Source organism: Meleagris gallopavo, chromosome 2 (assembly GCF_000146605.3).
Source record: "Meleagris gallopavo isolate NT-WF06-2002-E0010 breed Aviagen turkey brand Nicholas breeding stock chromosome 2, Turkey_5.1, whole genome shotgun sequence".
NCBI lineage: Eukaryota > Metazoa > Chordata > Aves > Galliformes > Phasianidae > Meleagris > Meleagris gallopavo.
In genome coordinates, this window is record NC_015012.2 from 30,818,946 (window position 1) to 30,825,043 (window position 6,098).

At 33.5% G+C, this 6,098-nt stretch overlaps 1 long non-coding RNA gene across 1 annotated transcript; it reads right to left on the reverse strand.

Moving 5' to 3' along the window:
- Window positions 1-300: 300 nt before the first annotated feature.
- LOC109365960 lies at window positions 301-5,692 on the reverse strand. Its single transcript, XR_002111884.1, has 2 exons — window positions 5,590-5,692; window positions 301-1,333 (listed from the first exon to the last, which is right to left on the reverse strand). It is a non-coding gene; the product is annotated as an uncharacterized LOC109365960 (long non-coding RNA).
- Between the last annotated feature and the right edge of the window lie 406 nt (window positions 5,693-6,098).

The following is a 6,098-nucleotide window of genomic DNA, read 5'->3' on the forward strand; positions in this document are numbered from 1 at the left end:
AGAAAAGTTCAGCAATAAAAAGACATGGAAGAAAATGCTGAGGTATGTAGGAAAAAAGCATTATGAGAACTTTTTTAAAAAAAAAGTTTTCAAACTTTTTTTCTTTTAGCTGATCAAAATGAATCAACTTAAACAATTTTGAAACAAAAGACATTTCTCTCTTTAGACTCTTATCTGCCAGTTTTCACATATACAGTATTAAAATCCAGTATGGAATTAATAGAAATTCAGCCTAGAAAAAACTCCTATGATTCTACTAGTATTCCTTATTTTCTAATGTAAATTTTAAGACTGGCAAAATGATTTGTGGCAAATATTTAATATGGAGATCACAGGGTATGTTTCTTTTACAGGATTTGCAAAATACATTCTCATCTGTTTGAATGCAGATACATCATCACATAGCATACAAGAAAGATTTGTAGTAAAGTTCAGAGATACACAATGACCGAAGTCTTGATATAATACTAACTTGGAACCCAGGTGCAAGTTTTTTCCAAACTGTACATGTATTTTTAAAAAGATATAGCCTTTCAAAATGTTTATTTACTTAATCATATTCATTAAGATCAAACACGTATTAAAACCAGTAAAATTATAGCAGCAATATGAGAGAATATCTGAGCCACATAAACATTAACAATTAAAATAAAAACAGCAATTAAATATGAAAAATTACATTACTCTGATGTTTATGTTAGATAACAAAGATAAGTAACACACCAATTACTTATGCCAAACCATTAAAGAATAAGGATTTGTTCACTCTGTGAACATTTCTGTTGTATAGCTCAAAGTTAATGTTTAAAAGAACTGTTGAAAGCAAACGTCCACCAGCACTGTCCCAGAGTGCTTCCTGAAGAATTCATCTGAATCGTTTTGTCGGGTCTGTACAATGACAATTCTTTTTACATTTTTGCCATAGGAACTAAGGATGCTTTAAATATGGATTCCTTACAATTAGGCTTATGTTATTTACACTATTCAAAGTTTACTTTTCCTTCCCACAACAAAATGTGCAGGAGGATTTACATGCTATACAGTGTAAAAAGAGACTTTAAAAAGCCAGAACAATGCGAGTAAAACTGTACAGTTTTTGTTCCCTGCTCCAGTTCATTGCACTATTAGGTTAGAATGGATGAGTTGTCATGCTGAGAAGACTTAATGTAGGATCAGAAAATCCACGCACACACAAAGGAGGTAAATGGGTACTGGTTTAGGTATAGTACCAAATGGAAGAAAATACTATGAGTTATTTCCATGGAAAGCTTCTCATCATAGGAAGGAACACAGTTAATTCTGAAAGGCAGCCCTCTTCACGTAGGACACAGAACTGTAAAAGACCACAAAGATACCTGAATAAACATCAGTGAAGTTAGTCTGTATAAAAATGTATTGTTTACACTAGAAATAATTACATCTTGAATTCTACCCTATCAGTAACACAGCAAAATCTAGAAATCATTTGAATCTCGCAATTAAGATACCATCTTCTCCTCAAAAGAAGATTAAATGACACAACCCACTATCTTTAACTAACATTATCCAGAAATGAGTTAACTAAAGGGCATGTCTTAAACAGTGCTTTATGTGATGCTATATTAGAGAACAGAACACTAACTAAAAGGTGACACATGCAATTATGTATTAAAATATGCACTGGAAATTTGCGATTCTAATTCTACTTTCTAAATCTGGTGTGTGTACTTGAATCACAGACAGTGGGAAGACAAGACATGCCCTTCACATGTTTCTCATTCCTGTTTCACATACAAGACAAACCTCGGAGCAATCCAGCTTTCAAACCAATGCTAGCACAACACAAAAGCAAACAGAGAAGTCAGCTGTGACAATCAAACAAAGACTTCAAAGACAAGAAGATGAATATTCTTGTTATGTTAAATGCATATTTTATTAGTAGAATAAGGGTTAAGAACTTGCTTCATTAATGTTGTTGGAAAACAAGCTGCAAGATGAAAATTATTTCTACTTTTGTGACATCTCCATTCAGAAAAAAAGCCCAAGAGAAAATAACACTGTATATATTTCATCTACTTTACTCAGTGATAATACGTAGTAAGTTTTTAGCACTATATTTTTATGTCACAATCACAGTATAAGAACAATTGGACAAGAGCACAGAGCTTAGTAACATGTTTTAAAACAGCTTACTGTCAGGATACATCTGATGTCAAAGACATTTGTTTCATCTAGAAGTACATACATACATACACACATACACAGATCTAGCAATCATGCTTTGAAAATGCCAGAGTTGTTTACGTATCATGCTTATACTGCAATTGAGGAAAAAAACAGTCTTGCAGTGAATGATGTATTCAATTTCTGTACTGTACTACCAGTAATATATTCTATCCAGCAGTTATCCAACTGAAATTAAATCTCCAAATTTTTTAAAAATAAAATAAAATCAATAATCCTGAAATAACATGTCAAACTTGATACCAGACAAACCATTCCTAAAAATTTTGATTCTATGTATACAAAACGTATTGATTTGCTTCTTAAATATCTGAATTAAGAAATGTTAGCCTCCTGCAGACTTCTTTAATTATTTCTTCTCACTTCCATAACTGTAAAACTGGTTAATTCTACTTCCTACCAAGCCTTCCTCAGCTACTACTTTAAATTTGCTGTTTACTCCTTCCTAGCAGGTGACTCCCCATACTGTTTGTTCTTGTCATTATGCATAAGAGGGAATCATGTATGAGGACAAACTAAAATATATATTATTTTTTGAAACATTTTTGAGGTAGCAGAAATTGGAAAATGAGAATTTTTTTTTAAAGTAAAAAAAACAAAACCAAAAAATATATGAAAACTAGTAATCCTGTTCAGAAATACATAAGGAGCTTTCTTTTTTCCTGACATTAAGAGAACAATGTCTGTGCAAACCCCTCTGAGAGCTCTGAGTTGTACTGGCCTTTTTCATTTCTTTATTATACTGCATCTGCAGAGCAATGCTCTGAGATTTCTCCTGACAGCATTTCAGATGTGTTAGTTGACACTTTTACATAAGTTATGAAAAAACATAGGAATGATCCATGGTAACACAGGTCAGTAGGAGATCTAGTCATACAACTCTCCTTCAATTTCTAACCCTATGCTCCAGCTCTTGACTAAACTGCCTTGCCAAAAGAAAGTTACTCAATCATCATTAAATGAATACATCAAGTATTAGATGATACATATGGTGGGGTTGGTGGTGTCTTCCTACATGATCCAAATTTAGTCTTTTCCAAGCTTTACAATTAATTTTGGCACTTAGTTCAAGATATTCAAAATAGTGACATTTCTACCAAACACTACAAAGTTCAGAGAAGACACAAACATATTTCACTTTCTTTTTGTTTCTATCAGAACAGAAGCAGCAGGACTTGCTTTAAAATAAACACTTACTGCTTGGTCTTAGAGTTCTATTAACCTTCCAGGCTCACTTTCTGTTCCATTACAGTATACCAATAATACTATGGAAATCATTAGAATCACTTTTCACTGATACTTTTTCTTCAGTTCGATTCTAAATAATGAAAGCAAATCTTGAGTGGTAGCTGACAATATCTACATTACAGTTTAATGCTGGCTTATGAGCTATAAATATCTAGCACAATCTAAATATAGTAAGGGGAAACTCAGTTAAGGCTACAGTGACAGAGTGAAATTCCACGCTGATTAGCTTGAATATTGTGCAAACAGATCCACAGAAGATAAGAAAGCCTTAGTTCATGATTTCTTAGTTCAGAAACCATGATATCTGAGGGGAAATATCTCTTCCTTTCGGTATGAGAAAGGTGAGAGAGAGATTATCCTTTAAACTCCCATAAGAAGTCTTATACAATAAGAGGCACAATGCTTCCCTGAAAGTTTATGAAGAACTGTTTGATCCAACACATTTAATGCAAACATGATATCTTCGTAATTGTGCAACTAGCTGGTAGAACACTCCTGGTGACTTTGGAGTCACGAGCATGCAGAAAAGAGGTAGGAGGGAACCTCAGAGATTCTTAGATCATCCTGTCATATGTTCAGCTAATCTGTGTATCTTATAAAAAAGTTCTGTGCAGAACATTCCTGTTTCCCTCAGCAGTCAGAATGCTTCTTCTCAGCATCCAAGTAATGTAAAAACTTTTCTCAATAGTTACGTCTTAAAATAAGGGGAGACATTGTAAAGAACAATCCATTCAGCTTCTACCAGACGCACTACGATGAAAAGCAAACAGCTTTAATTACTGACAAATGTTGTCTTGGATTGAAAATTCTGTTTCATAAAACAGAATTTTAGTTTAGTGCCATCATCACCATTAAAAACCCCTTGATCTTAAGCTTAAGTGGCTCTCAGCTCATAAGCAAATATATCTGCCTAACAAAGATTTTCAGAAAGGGTAAGTGAACAGTGGAGCAGTCAAAGGAACCAAATAGAAGAGCTTCGTACTCTTATTGTATGTGGCAGTTCTGCAATGCTACATGAAAATCAGAAATGAGCCTCTTTCAACAGACATCTGTTGAAGCTTCTAGAATGCTATGTGGTTCTCTTATCAGTTTTTCTGAAGCAACAGCATGCTAACTTTCATCTACAACTGTGACTTGGAAGTATTCAGATCTCTATGAGATGAATGGTTAGAATCTGTGTAAGAAATATGAAAATCTTAAAAACAACAACAAAAAAACAAAACCCAAAACCACAGTAGTAGTCAAATGACTATATTTGAAACAAACAAACAAAAAAAAATAAAAAATAGCAAGACTTGGAAAACTTGATACCAAAAGGACAGAAAAAACTGTGAAGCATGAAAACTTAAAGCTGAGCAGCTGAATATAACCTGCATTTGAGTGACAAATAAAACAGCATGCATCATTCCTCTAGTACACCTGCTAGTTCTGATCTTGGGAGTTTGATGAATGTTTAAACACTGAAGAAGTGAGGACGATGTATATGCAAAGACTTAAGCAACAACATAAGTGTTTTTAAGATGTGGGCAAAAACAAAGCCAAAGAAGTGTTTAGAAACAATTTAACAATCTGGAAACTACCTGGAACAAGTCCTTAAAGTTAAAGCTAGCAGTGATTTTCAAAGTCTCCCATTCTGCTAGTAAGACTGGAAAATAAATGATTAGTACACAGACTACACGTAAAAGATGAAGGTACGATAAATAAATGTAAAATAAAGAATACAGATTAGAAAGTAACACATTTTTATACAAAGTTTTAAGCACTTCATTTTGCAAATACTAAGTAGTTTGAGTTCTGATTCTGAAAACCTTGTAACCATGAAAATGAGCTATACCCATTTAACTCTGTAACCCAGGCTGCACTGCTTTCAGTGATGTCATTCAGCTATGTGAATATAAATGCACACTTCACTACACTGTATTATCACTAAAAAAACCAACTGTCTTGTATTATGAACTATACGCTCACAAGCCCCTGAATGAATGAAAGACTTCTGCAATAAAAGTCTAACATAACTCATGAATGCTGCACAACTACTCTTTTCAAATACATCTTTTATATTCAGCATGTTAATATAAAATTTTAAAAAAAGTTACCTTTCCTAAGAAACATACTCACCCTTTAAAATATAGTCTGTTAACAAACTTGGCACTTTCTCGCTATCCTCTTTCATGGCATGAAGGACTGAAGTGTGGAAACAAAACAAAGAAACAAGCAATTCAGACATCTAGTCATAAAAAAGACAAAACTTATGAAAAAAAAAAAAACAAACAGCAAAGCTATTTCTACTATTCATAAGGATATTACAAATTACTAGCAAGAAAACTCTTAACAGGAGTACAAGAAACACAAGAAGGGATATGTAGTATCTTCACCCTTCACTTGTATGATTTTCATTGTACTCCACAGTAGGCAGATGCAAGAGACCCATTTTATGTGGCTAATCTTTTACAGTAAGATGTCATCAATAATGACAGCAAAAAATAAAAAAATAAAAAAATAAATCACAACATCACTAAGGCAGGAAAAGACTGCTAAGATCATCTTGTCCAACCACCAGTACAATTTCACCATGCTCACAGACCACGTCCCTCAGTGCCACATCCACACGGCTCTTGAACACCTCC